Raw genomic sequence first — 13,694 nt, forward strand, 5'->3', positions numbered from 1 at the left:
ATACTGAAGTTGTTTTTATTTTTGGAAAAGAACGTATCAAAATATAGAATAATATATAATTTGGTTATAACTCCTAAATAATACAATACATTTTTATTTCCGTTTTCTCCGTAATCCAATAGCGACATGGCGTTTAGCACTGTTTACACGCATGTACATTAGGCGTATAATATATTGTAATTACGGTATAAAATATGTATATTATGTGTCGTAAAAAAATGCGAAAAACTACGAAACCAAATAATTTCCTTCGTGAGAACGTTGCGGCTGTGCTGTGGTGTTTGTTTCACACTCGTAAATATTTTAAACGACCATACAAAACATAAACTAGTAAAATATATTATATTGTTTTATTAGGTATGACGACTGTCTATAGTCTATACCTAATAATACAAAATTAAATTACTCGAATAATTATAATAATTATTATCTTAAACGTCTGTGCAGATGACGCGCACAGAGGAAAACTATATATATTTCCGTCGATCTGTCATCGCGTCTTTCGTCGGCCATCTTATATATAATATATATGTATATACCAATAGGTATTAACTGGAAAGTGTGACGTCAACCGCGAAGTCAAACCACCGGACTGCACGTGTGTGAAAAGACATATTGAAAAGATTATCATCCAAAGTGCCACACGCAATAATTGAACCCACTTCTTACCACCCCTTTTCGGTATTCACCCTGCAAAACGCTTATGAAAAACCGGAAGTCGAAACGATTGAGACGTTTCTCTACAAAAATATACGCATTTACACACGCGCACAGACGCATGAGAGTATAACTATTTATAAAGGTTAGATCACGTTAATGATCGTATTCGTGTAAATATTATATAGATATATAGTGTGGTTCACTTAAATGGTAACACAAAATATTTTAGCGGGAAGTCTCGTAATATGGATTAATAATAATTGGGAATATCAAGGAAGGTTTTCAATACGTTTTTATTTCTGTTTTATCTCCGTCATCCAATGTTAGGGACATGGCTTTAGCACTTACGCGTGGAGGTTAGGCGTATAGTATTGTAATTATTACTGAAATATTATGTGTACGTCATAATTATTATGTTTCGTAAAAAAAACAACGAAACCAAATAGTTCTGTTCGTGAGAAAATCGCAGCACTGCTGTAGCTTATTTGTTTCTCTCCGATCGTAAATATTTTAAACGACTACCACCTACCTATACCTAATAATAATATACGATATTATACAATAGAGGTATAGGTGGGTTGGTTCAAAAATATTATAATAGTTTAAATATTCGCCGTTATAATAATAATACTTGTAATCCCGTTTCGCTGATATATATATATAATACATTATTGTATTCTCTCCAAACTCGACATAATCCGTTGCCAATAAGGGGTGTGAATTATTGTTATGTATACACACGTGTATTATACACGGGTTTTATTATTATAATTTTTTTTTTTTTTTATTCTGCTCCCGGCCATTGTGTGCGCGCGCGAAAACACTTTTGTGAGCGGTATAATATAATAATAGTGTGTTTTAGGTGTGTGAAAAAACGAAGGTAAAAAAAGTAGATTATATTGTTTTTTTTTTTTTTTAAACAGTCCACGTCGTCGCCAAACGACGACACATAATATGTCCCATACGTTCATATGTATTATACCTATACCTAGGTATATTATAATGTATGTGATATAATAATGATATGAAGACTGTTATACCTTAATCCGGACGATAATGCTTGTGCAGCGTAGATGAAAGAAGGGCCGACATCGCATAATATATAATATTATAAAGAGCTCCAGGCTGCTGGCAACGGCGTTGTCATCGTCGTCGTCGACGGTGCGTCGAGTGTAAAAAAAATTCCGCGTTTATTATTATGCACCCCCCCCCCCCCCCCATCCATGTGAAAACCCAGCAAGACCGTGTGACGACAGTGGCAAAGGGTACTACAACGGTGCGGTGTATGGGCGTCTCGGTAAAAAAGTGTGTTTTCAAAATACCCCCCAAAAAAAAAACGAAAAGCATAACCGCTTTTTTATTTATGTATATACATTTTTTTACCCGTTAAATTTATGGGTTTTTGCGCCGGCGAGAGACAACGCATTCAAAAGCGGCGTAAGCAGCCCTCCGCCCTATGTATAATATATATATATATTATATATTGTTCCGATATGGAACGGTCGCGTGGGTGCGATGGTTAAAGTGGGGGTTGGGGTGGGGGCGTTAAGTTTTGAATTTGCATACTTCGCTAAGCTGATAAATTTGTTGTGTGGCGTGCAGGCGGTATATATTTAGGCTCGGGCCAGTGGCAGGCAGCAGTGGCGACAACGGTTTGTGTCTGCTATATAATTTCTATCGCACGAGCGCGAAGTATATAATATTATACAGCATCATCATCATATTATTATACGTCGTAAGTACGCAATACAACAATAATATTATTCAAAACTATTTTAAATACTCGCGGCGGCGTAATACGTAATAATAATATATTTAGGTGCGGGGTAGGTATACGCATCGCCCTCAACTATTTCCCGAACAATGTCTGCGATTGTCACGTTTTTTTCCCCCAAATTCGTTATAACACACACAGGTACCTCCACCACACGCACACACTCACACATATATTACACCTATATGTGATAAATGCTCTTTTGTGCGCGTTGTGCTGTACGACATAATAATAATAATAATAACAATATACACATGTGCGCTGCGAATAAAGGGCGTTCCTATACACGTAGGTATATGGCGTATATTTATATATATATATATTATAAATTATATATGTAAAATATATTGTGTATATATGCTGGTGTTTCGTCGTTGTTATTATTTAATATTATTATAATGCAATTTGTGAGCGCATAACAGCGATTTTTGGAATTTCGACCTTTTCATCATATTATTAAAAAATAAACATATATATAAAAATATTATATATAATATTCATATATTATACTATATATATGTATATGGATACGCGCGTTTTATGTACATACCAATACATATATGTGTGATGTTTATATGTGTAGTATATTCAGCGTCATTTCATTGTTTAATGGTCTAAAAAATGTATGCATATTCAGTGGTTTTTTTGTCGGTTTTTTGTACACACGCGTATCCAAATCCCTGTATAATATTATTATCCAGAATAATGAATATACATCATTAACATAAACTTAACCGAGTGTAATAGTTTTTTTTTTATTATTATTTTAACCGCGTCAAAAATAAAAAAGTTTAGCCAAGCACATTTAGCCGTATTATTTTTATTTTTCGTCAGTGATGATCTCGCACACTGCATGCGGTTATATGATTATAACAACGCAAAATCCATATAATAATAATAATAATAATGATATCGTATTATTAAAATGTCTACGGTGTACCCTACACTATAGCAACTGCCGTTGTTTTCTGCAGGCTTTATCGAAAAGCGGTTATTTGTTTTGCCGGATGGAAGCGCGTATTTGGTTTTTCCATCATCATAATTAGTATACCGTATACCGCGGTACATGCAATAAAATCGAGGTTATAGTGTGTGCAATATAATATTTACACGTGCATCGTAAAAAATGAATCACAACAAATACACAATCGATGGTATTATATAATATAATTGCCCCGTCAACGATTATTTTACCATATTACTATGCTTTTTATAAAATTACGAATTGAAAGTTTTTTTAACAACACATTTGCTCGTACAGTGGAGTAGATAAGGCAAGTGAAAGGGCCACAGCACCCCCACATCAGCCGTATTTTTGCCGAATATGATGACGATGTATAGAAGAAGAGGGAGGATATCATCGTCATTTTTTTATAAAAAAAATCACCCAGAAGACCGAAAGAATTAGATTGCCTGACGCTTGGACACAACAATAATCTGTACCTATATGTATAATCCAAACACCACACACTCATTCATTGCTACATCTCAAAAACTACAAATGACTACTTGAAATTTGGAATAGTGGTTCCTCTAATGATCTAGATATCCAATAAGAACGGATTTTCTGATATTCGGATTTTAAAGAGGTGTTGAAATTTTGAGATTCACGGTAGAAATTGAAACTTTTTTTGTTTATAAATGGTTTACATTGGTTACTCAGGCAGATTAGGCGACAAGCATGCATCAAATTGCCCCACTTATGTCCCCGAATAAAGAAACTCGGATTATGTATATCTTAAAACCAAATGTATGTGTGTTGCTTATATATACTCAAAAACTACTCAATTGAATTCGACAAAAATATCAAAGATTGTTTTTAGAGATGTCAGAAAAGTTTAGAGTGTAAGTAGTTTAAACCATGTTGAAAAATATACCAAATGCTAAATCCAATCCACGACTTTCAGTTGCTCACCTAGGTCGATTTATTTCACAAAACTATAGGTAGGTACACCGACGCCGATTTGTCCGTGAGATCAGGTATACTAAGACTGAGAAGATATACACTCTAACCGAGATACGCCTATATAGCGTTCATACATTATACTATATAGGATTTTTCACAAACAAAAAACACGGGTGAAGTCAAGATGTTCAGCTATAGTAATATTATGAGTACCTATACTTCATAACCCAATGTAAACTGCAATAAATTAATATGAATAAAAACTAGTTATAAAAAGTTATTTATTTTAGTAAGATTTAACTATATCTAATACTACCTATACAATATCTATAGTCATAATATGATAATCATAAAAGTTATCTGTAGTGCAAGCAACACAAAATATTTAAATTTTATAAGGTTTTTCCATTGGGCCTTGTTATAAGTTACCTATACTCTATAGGTATAATATATTTATATTCTGCACTTATATTACATCGTTAAATAGCTCGGACGCTCGTTCAAATACCCTAACCGCGATTTGCAATTATTAATGATGGTTTAAAATTCGAAAACACGTATATAAATACAGCGGCCGTTTTTTTTTTTTGCAGTGAGGATGATCGCGGTTAAACAACGTGATGACGCTCAATTATTACTAAAAAAAAAGTCCACGTATTTAATATTTAATTGGATCGAGCTGAAGTGTTGCGATAGCGTTTTTTTCCAAATACCCGCATGATGTATGTGCTTACAGCTGTGTTACAAATTCCAGCAGCAATTTTTAATAAACGCACCTCTGTATAGAATAAGACGCGTAAATATTTTTAAGTCATTAAACCTTTAATACAAACAATATATGTTCTTGCGAAAACGACACGCTTTAAAGTTTTGTAATGTGTAAGCTTAATACACACTATACCTATGTAGTATTATGTTATGGGCAACGATAATTTCTTCTTCTTATATGAGCTGTCGAGTTGGCTATAGCTGTTGTTTCCCGCGAAAAACTACACGTTAGCTTTGCAAGTTTGGTCCAAGTCCTTAACGATCACTACACGCATAGAAACAGACGATTCTGAAGAATAATTTGATTTCATGTTAAAACAATTAGATGTTGAATTGTCTCTGAAACAATTAGAAATTATTACTACATTTAAAGGAAGCTATTTTTACAATAGGTACTTCTTGTGTGGTGTCAACTGCACCTGCAAGCTGGAAATAAGTGAAAATCTACCCACCACCTTAGTTATTTTAGTACAAAATCGTGCGGAATTAACTACATTTTTCTATCTGTATACTGTGTGTGGGAATACTGAACATCACGTCGAATTGTATGCTTTATTTTTCGCAACATCGCACCCTTCGATATTAGAGACTGGATACAGATTGATATAATATAATTTTATAGGAGACCCCGCGAGTATTGGTTGTGCAAAAACAATTTACTAATAATAAGTATTATAATATGTAATCAATAAATTTCATAATATTATGAATTTTTATTGTTTAATACTCCGCACGTACGTAATTATACGGAGTGGTCCATTTAACATAGGAACTATCATAATTTCAGAAAACGCTCACTTTTTTTGAACATTTTTTTTCTTGCGTCATATTTTTAACTTATTGCAGAACATTTGAATTTGAAAAAAATTACATTTTTTTTTTACTATTGTATATTATATTATGATTGATTTTTTAAAAGTTTTTATAATCTTTTGAACGATAACACACACTTTTAATTTTATATTCCTCAGCAGTATTATAATATTATTCCGAGTATTTCAATCCATAAAATTAAATTTTCAAAGTAGATTTTATTAGTATACAAAGCACATTGGTGAGCAAACTATAGTGGATCAACATTTTGTGGGCGGTACCACTGTATACCACTCTGCTTATCTAAATTCTAAACTTTAAATACGTCTTGTAGATCTTGTAAAATATACTCGTCCAAAAATTCGATTTTATATATCGAACTACACCGAAAAATATTCTGCTTTGGAATAAGGAATTAAAATTGCACGTACGTTGACATTAAAAAAAATGATACTGATAGAAAAAAACTATGAAAAATATACATATGTTCTATTTTTAAATTATGTTTTTTAACGACTTCCAAATTAGGTAAAAAAATATTTTCAAGATTGTTAATATTTTTTGAAATAATTTTTTTACGTTAAATCGATTATTCAGTATATATATATCTTATCGTTGATATACACTGCCGATATCATCAGGATATGAAGTTTCTTGGTGATGGGTCAGAAATTATATTATTATTATCATACAGCTACCCACTATAATAATAGGTACCTATATTATATATCAACAACTGCATATTATATTATTATAGTATTACGTATAGGTAGTTGTTATACGACGATGGACTCGTCACGTCACGCTCGTATCAAGTCTCTTTTCCGCGTAGGTACAATATAATATTATAATATATACTATTCATTATTATTATATATATACACCCGGAAAATTATAACGCAGTTACACGATAATTATTATCATTTTAAGTCACTGTTATAAATTACAAGTTCTGCAGCAGCAGGATGATACACGACGTTTCGCAAGTTTAGCTAATTTAACGGTTTATGTACTTTTAATAGTTTCGACCTCTTTGAGTTTTATTAATGATTGCGAAATTATATAGAGCACATGCAACCACGACGACGACAAGTGGTACAGGGCTATATAATTAACGAGCAGCAGTCGTTCACTTTGTGTTCGTATAATGCAACGTTGACAATGTCACGTGGATTGTGTAATTTAAAATTTTAAGCTTAAATTTAAAGACCGTTGGATTCAATACCACCGTGGTAAATTATAATAATAATAAGAATATTCAAAGTATAATATTATAAGGCTAAAAGTAATTGTTTGGTGATACATATACAAAAAATAGAAGCGAAATTAAAAATGTTATAATTTCTAACACCATACATTATATTATTATATTATTTTCTTACAATTTCTTTGTTCTAAATTTAATATCGTATTTTTCAGTAGACTTCTTATCTGCTTTACATTTATCGTTTTTTTTATTTTTCGTCAACGAAAGTCCTAAAAGTAGGTGCTTTTTAATATCACGAAATAATTATAGTTTTATATATTATTTTTGTATTACTTTCATAGTGGTCAGTCCACTTTTTTGTGCATATTACTTTGACATTTTTATTGTAAATTTTAAGCGCATAATTATTACTTTACGTTTTCAAGTGCTCTACACAACATTGAAGTAGGTACCTACTATTTCTGCCATTAACAGACCATACGACTGTTAAACCGATTTATTTTATATTTTTAATTTTTTTAATTTATTTTTTTTTAGTTTGTGACTCACGTACACGATTCTTTTTTTAATAATTAATTTTAAATTTAATGTTCAAAGTGTATCATCTAATTTATTTACAATATTATTAGTGATCGATATTGTGATGCGTTTTGACATTTATAAGAACTACATAATATACAAAATAATATAATACTTGTGTTTTATTTATTTTAAATTAAACGCCAAGGTGGCAATATACAGGGGTTGTAAATATATAGCTAGGTACGATTATGTAAATGAAAAGTAACTAACAATTATATTAACAATAGTTGTAACGTGTAAGGTTACAAAAAAAAAATACAAGGATAACATTTTTATCGATCATGATTCTGGTAATATAATACCTCGCATAAAGTAAGCTATTTTTAATTATTTTTTATAGTATTACAGAATATTTTATTTATTTATTTATCATAATGTCTCGCATTGGGCGGGTATGACACTTAATGATAATAATAATAGGTATCAAAAAAGATCTCGGTTGAAGAAATAAATTATATTGCACGCTTTGACGTGTAAGGAACCGCAAGAAAATCGGGTGAATTTACATATCGTGGAAAACTTATTGTGTGTGATGGGCTGGGAGCACCGTACTATTTATTATACACGTATACATTATAGTCATTTATTCTGTTATATCAAACAATATTTGCCACCGACGGTCGGTAAATATCCCGATAATTCCTTATTTCCGTGTACTGCAGGAACCTATTGAGTGGCATCAGGTGGTGCATTTTCTCACAGCAATTTTCAGCCCGTTTACCATCAATCAATTTATTCGATTTATTGTCACGGATTTTACTCCCGCGCGTCTTATAATCATTATTTTCCTTTTATTTTCATCTCGGCAAAACGTTCGGGAAACCAAAAATATACCACCCTACCTACCTATACCTGCCTATACCTCTTTTCAGCCCGCATGTATGTATTATATAAGTTATAACGTATACGCATCAGTCTCGAAACCGATTCATCAGGATATATATTATATAAGTATATAATAAAGGTAATGCGAAACGTCTTAGTCTATATTAATGTTTGTTTTTTTTTTATGAAATTTCCTTGGAATTACTATCCAAATTAAGTAACGCCTGTTTTTTGTACTTATAGGTATGATGAAATAAACATTATTTTCTAAACGCTGAAAAATAATACCATATATACCTACGTCATATCATATACTATAAAAAAAACATCTAATCATAGCTACAAACGCGCACAAGAACGACGTAAAATCTTTTTTTAATTAATATATTTGGAATTTTCCACAGTTTTTTGAAGACTAATAATGTCATTAATAAATAATAATAGGTATTATTATGTTAAGACACCATTAGGTCTTTAAAATACGAATTTTACCCTAATTATATTTTAAACTTTATATAAAATTAAGAAAAAAGGGCTGAATGTAATAATGTAAAATCTTAATTGAACTTTTTTTTAAAAAGTTATTTCGGTAAATTATTAAAGAAGTATTTTTAAAGAATAATTACCTATATTATATTTTGTATTAAATGTTGAAGTGTATCGGTAAAATACGAACAATACGGTCAAACATACGTTTTCGAGACACCCATGTACAATTCTCACCGATATTGATACCTTCCAATATTAAATCAATAATAATATATATAGGTAGTAATATGTTTCTGACCGATACTCGGAAGTATTCGTAAGTTTATACAGCTGATCGTAAACATGGTAGTTTAGCAGTATTATATATACCTAGTACAGTTTATACAGAACTCAGCAGATTTTCAGATCATTTTTATGTATATATATAATATATATATTGGTCGGTTGAAAACGAAGTATAGGTGTTTAAAAGAAAGCTCCTATACACATATACGCACCCCGCTCCGCCATTATATATACTTAGGCACCGACGTGGTGGTTTCAGGGTTGCGGATGAAGGACCGGTGGAAGGGATGTGTGGCGTGAACGTGTGGGGCATAAGTATACACACAAACGTCGTCGCGTTCGTGTTTCGACCGACCGAGAAAATGGTTTTCCAGCACGACTTCAGCTGGGTATATATATAGATCTGCACACAGACATTATACACACATATTATATAGATACACACACAGACATTATACATATATATATATATATAATATATATATATGCGTTACAGGTCATGTGGCGAGGGTAGATCGCGTGGGGTGAGCGGGTGGGAAAGATGCTTCCATCCACCGCCGTTGTCGATATATCCATTAACTCGGTGACGACTACACCCGCTTCACCCGCTCCGAGGATGTGTACACCGATACACCGGGCGCTGCAAACACGCATGCACCAGCAAAATAAAGCTATTATCATCGTCGGACTGGCGTGTATAGTCCGGATCCTGGAGTGGGGGGGGTGTGGGGTGCGCTTTTAGTGTAGTTATTTCGAGAGAGGCGCGGTCCTCTGCGCACCGGGGGAATTCCGACACGTGTGCCGCGGCTGCAGCTACCAACGCTCCCGAAGTCGCTTCGACGACCGTGACGATCTCGTGTACGGATTTAATCGTGCGTAGGATATTTTATGTGCTCAAAGGTGCATAAGTACCTTTATGTACACGTTATATATATATATATATATATAAGTCATACAATATATGCATATAATTATGTGTGTTTTTGCATCGCAGAGGCAACTGTGTTGTTTGAACGCTCCTTACCCGCTCGGTATGCCTATATCTACCCTCACGACATACCTATATACCCAAATACCCCAACTCTAACAGCGTTATCCACGTAGGTACCTACTAGCGACTATAGTTTTGGTTGGTTGGGAGGGGGTGAAGTTTGAGGAGACACTCTTCAAAGCTTGCTTTAAAATATGGCCTTATAAAAAAACGATTTATTACTCGTTAGGTACTAATAATGTAGAATATTATTATAATATTGTCTAGTTGCGAAATTTGAGATGCTTGAGAGAGTATGTCAAATGTTAGAAATTTCACATAAAACGTTAGAATGTTTTTAAAAATAATTTCATAATAATATATGCATTTAATTATGATGCATACAGTAGTGGTGGTTTTGTTTAAAAATTTAAACGCTCCTTGCCCTTGATATACCTACCCTCACGGCATAGCTATACACATATTATACGCCAACTCGCAGTTAAACAACAGCGTTCCCCATACTTCGCGTGGGTACTCATGACTATTATAGCCGTCTGTCGATGGCATGGGAGGGGGAGTTCGAGGTGGCACAAAACTCTTCAAAGCCTCCCTTCAAATATTATACCGTCTAAAAAACGATTTGTCGCTCGTTACATGGCGCAGTAGTTGTTAAATTTGAAATTTCGGCGCAAATATCTTGTCAAACGTTCCAAATGTTGTTTTCAGCCCAAAAATGTTCGAATATTGTTTTTAAATAATTTAACGTCTATAACCATATCACTCAAATCAATAATTGGTGAAAAAGTCGATGGTTATTTTTTCAATAATTATATATATATATTAAAACAACCAAAACGTATTTCGTATAAACGCACGTAATGCGTATGCCTAATATTTCTCAGTCATTTTGAACGTTTTCGGTGGTTGTTTGTTACGCCAAGGCAACCGGACGAGATGATCCATAGAACCATCCGTTTGAAGTACCACCACTAAACATCCGATTGAAATTACTTTAGCTACCTACTTGAAACTTTTTGAGCACTCGTCATAGATACTAGAGAAAATAACAGACAACATTGTAACAAAAAACACACCGTTTTAAAACCGTTATGAAATCCAAGTGGGCTAACCCCTCAGAATTTTTACCTTTTTTACCATTCTAGTGCCTCTAAATATTATAATAATAGCCACTATAAAGGGTAAATCTTTTACCGTGAACTAGGCAATATTCCTGGTAAAACATAAGGATTTTTTAATTAATTATATTTTCAAACATTTAAGAACATAATATACTATTCTAAATTTATCTATATTGTTATCAGTAGCATTTTTTGTTTGAATCATATAAACGGCTTAAATACGGCGTAAATACGGCGTAAATACGGCTTACTGAATGGTTTTATAGCAAAATACCTTAACTAAAAGTTGTAGAGGAGAGTTATATCGGGTGACGTATAAGACTCAGTTTTTGATATTTTAATTTTTATACCAATTATTCACAAGTAAAAAAGTGAAAACAAGTTACAAAAAAAAACTCGAAATCTTGTGGTATCTGTAACATAACTTAGATAATATTACTTCGTAATAAACGCCATTGCACAATTAATATAATATATTAGTATATTAGTATAATATTATTGTAGGTATTGTAATACAAAAATAAACCACTGAGCTGTCGAATGTTAAATTATCACGGAGCGACGACCAACCCTACATCAACAACATCATATTATATTATTGTATAATATTATAAATTATAATTACATAAATTGTAAGTAAATATTTGAACATTATGAAATTATTTGATTTCATGTGTGTATATGTACATATAGATTACCTACACATAGTTTATACATTTATTGATGGTATACATATCATAATATTGTTATATATGAGGAATGAAGGGTGCTTTATGCTCATGATAGAAACTAACATATTTTGACTTGGGGGGGGGGGGGGGAGTTATAGGTAAAATGTACAATAATTTCACCCCCATCCTCTCTCGCAAACATGAACAAATTACACAACTCATATAGCTATTATAGTGCTCATACTTTTAGGTTAGGTTAGGGAGGACAAAGGTAACTGTTACTGCAACGAGATTTCAGTCGAGAAAGACTTCTGGGATTTCACAATACAAATTTTCAATTTAATTTTAAAACTTTTTTTCCCACAAATATCACACTCCGCGATTTGTATACTACACAATAGTCTTTGACATACTTATTATTAATCCATACGACCAGATCATTTGAATTTGGTTGTAGCTCTGAATATTGTGTGGGTATCATAATTTATGAGTCTTTAGCGTAAAACTTAATATATAATATAAAATTGAAATCAGCATCATAATATACGATATTATAGGTGCTGGCGTACTGCCCATATTAATATATTATAATAATTTCTCTCAATTTTATAACGATATTGCATTCGGTATTTTGGTTTAATAATGTCATAATATTATGCTTTAATTGGAGTGGATTTTCCATATTATCATAATTCATTGCCAATATCATGAATACTTGGTACTAATAATTTATATATGCATTAGGTATATTAATGTCATCTCTTTCAATAATATTTAAATACATATATTATAATGTCAGTTTTGAATACTAAAATAAAATTTTTTTATAAAAATAATAATGATAGTAATAAGAATGAAATAATAATAATGATCTCTTATTTACATGTTCTTGTTTTAGTAACTTATCGTAGGTGTCCCGTTAAAATAAATCATATATACCTCTATAAAAAAATTGTAATTGTAAATCTAATTGGGTACCTAGTTTAGTACTTTATACATTACAGATTTCTGATATACCAAAAAATAGTAATTGGCGATGATGATTAATTTAGTTTGTATACATTTATATTATTTTGGAAATTAAAAAGTATGTGTTTAGTGTGTGTACTGTGTACTGTGTATGTATAAGTACAATATTTTTACATGTGAATAATTATTGTGTAAATATGAAATATAAATAGTAAGCCAGAGATTGTATTTACGAAACTATTTTTTTATTTTTTTTTTTTGGTTTGAGGCTTCGAAATCTGAGGTCATTAGCCTGTGGAACTGTGAGGGAGGGTAACACGTGTGTGTTTGTCTTAGCAGAATTTTTAAGTGGGCACACGTAGTAGGTATCTGCCATGACCGGGTGGGGGATGACGGGCTCTCTCTCCAGACACCGTGACTGCCCGAAGAAAAATGCCACCCGTGGCCAAGTTCGAACCGGCAACGATGCGCGTCGAAACCGTCGCCTTAGTCCACTCGGCCACTCCGTCTCCCAATTTTTTAATTATTGCACAGTTTTCATTATTTTATAATTATGTGCATAATATGATATTATACATAACTTTCAAAACTATTAAAACTATAAAATACCTACCTATTGTGTTTGACTTTACA

This window comes from Acyrthosiphon pisum, chromosome A1 (assembly GCF_005508785.2).
Source record: "Acyrthosiphon pisum isolate AL4f chromosome A1, pea_aphid_22Mar2018_4r6ur, whole genome shotgun sequence".
NCBI lineage: Eukaryota > Metazoa > Arthropoda > Insecta > Hemiptera > Aphididae > Acyrthosiphon > Acyrthosiphon pisum.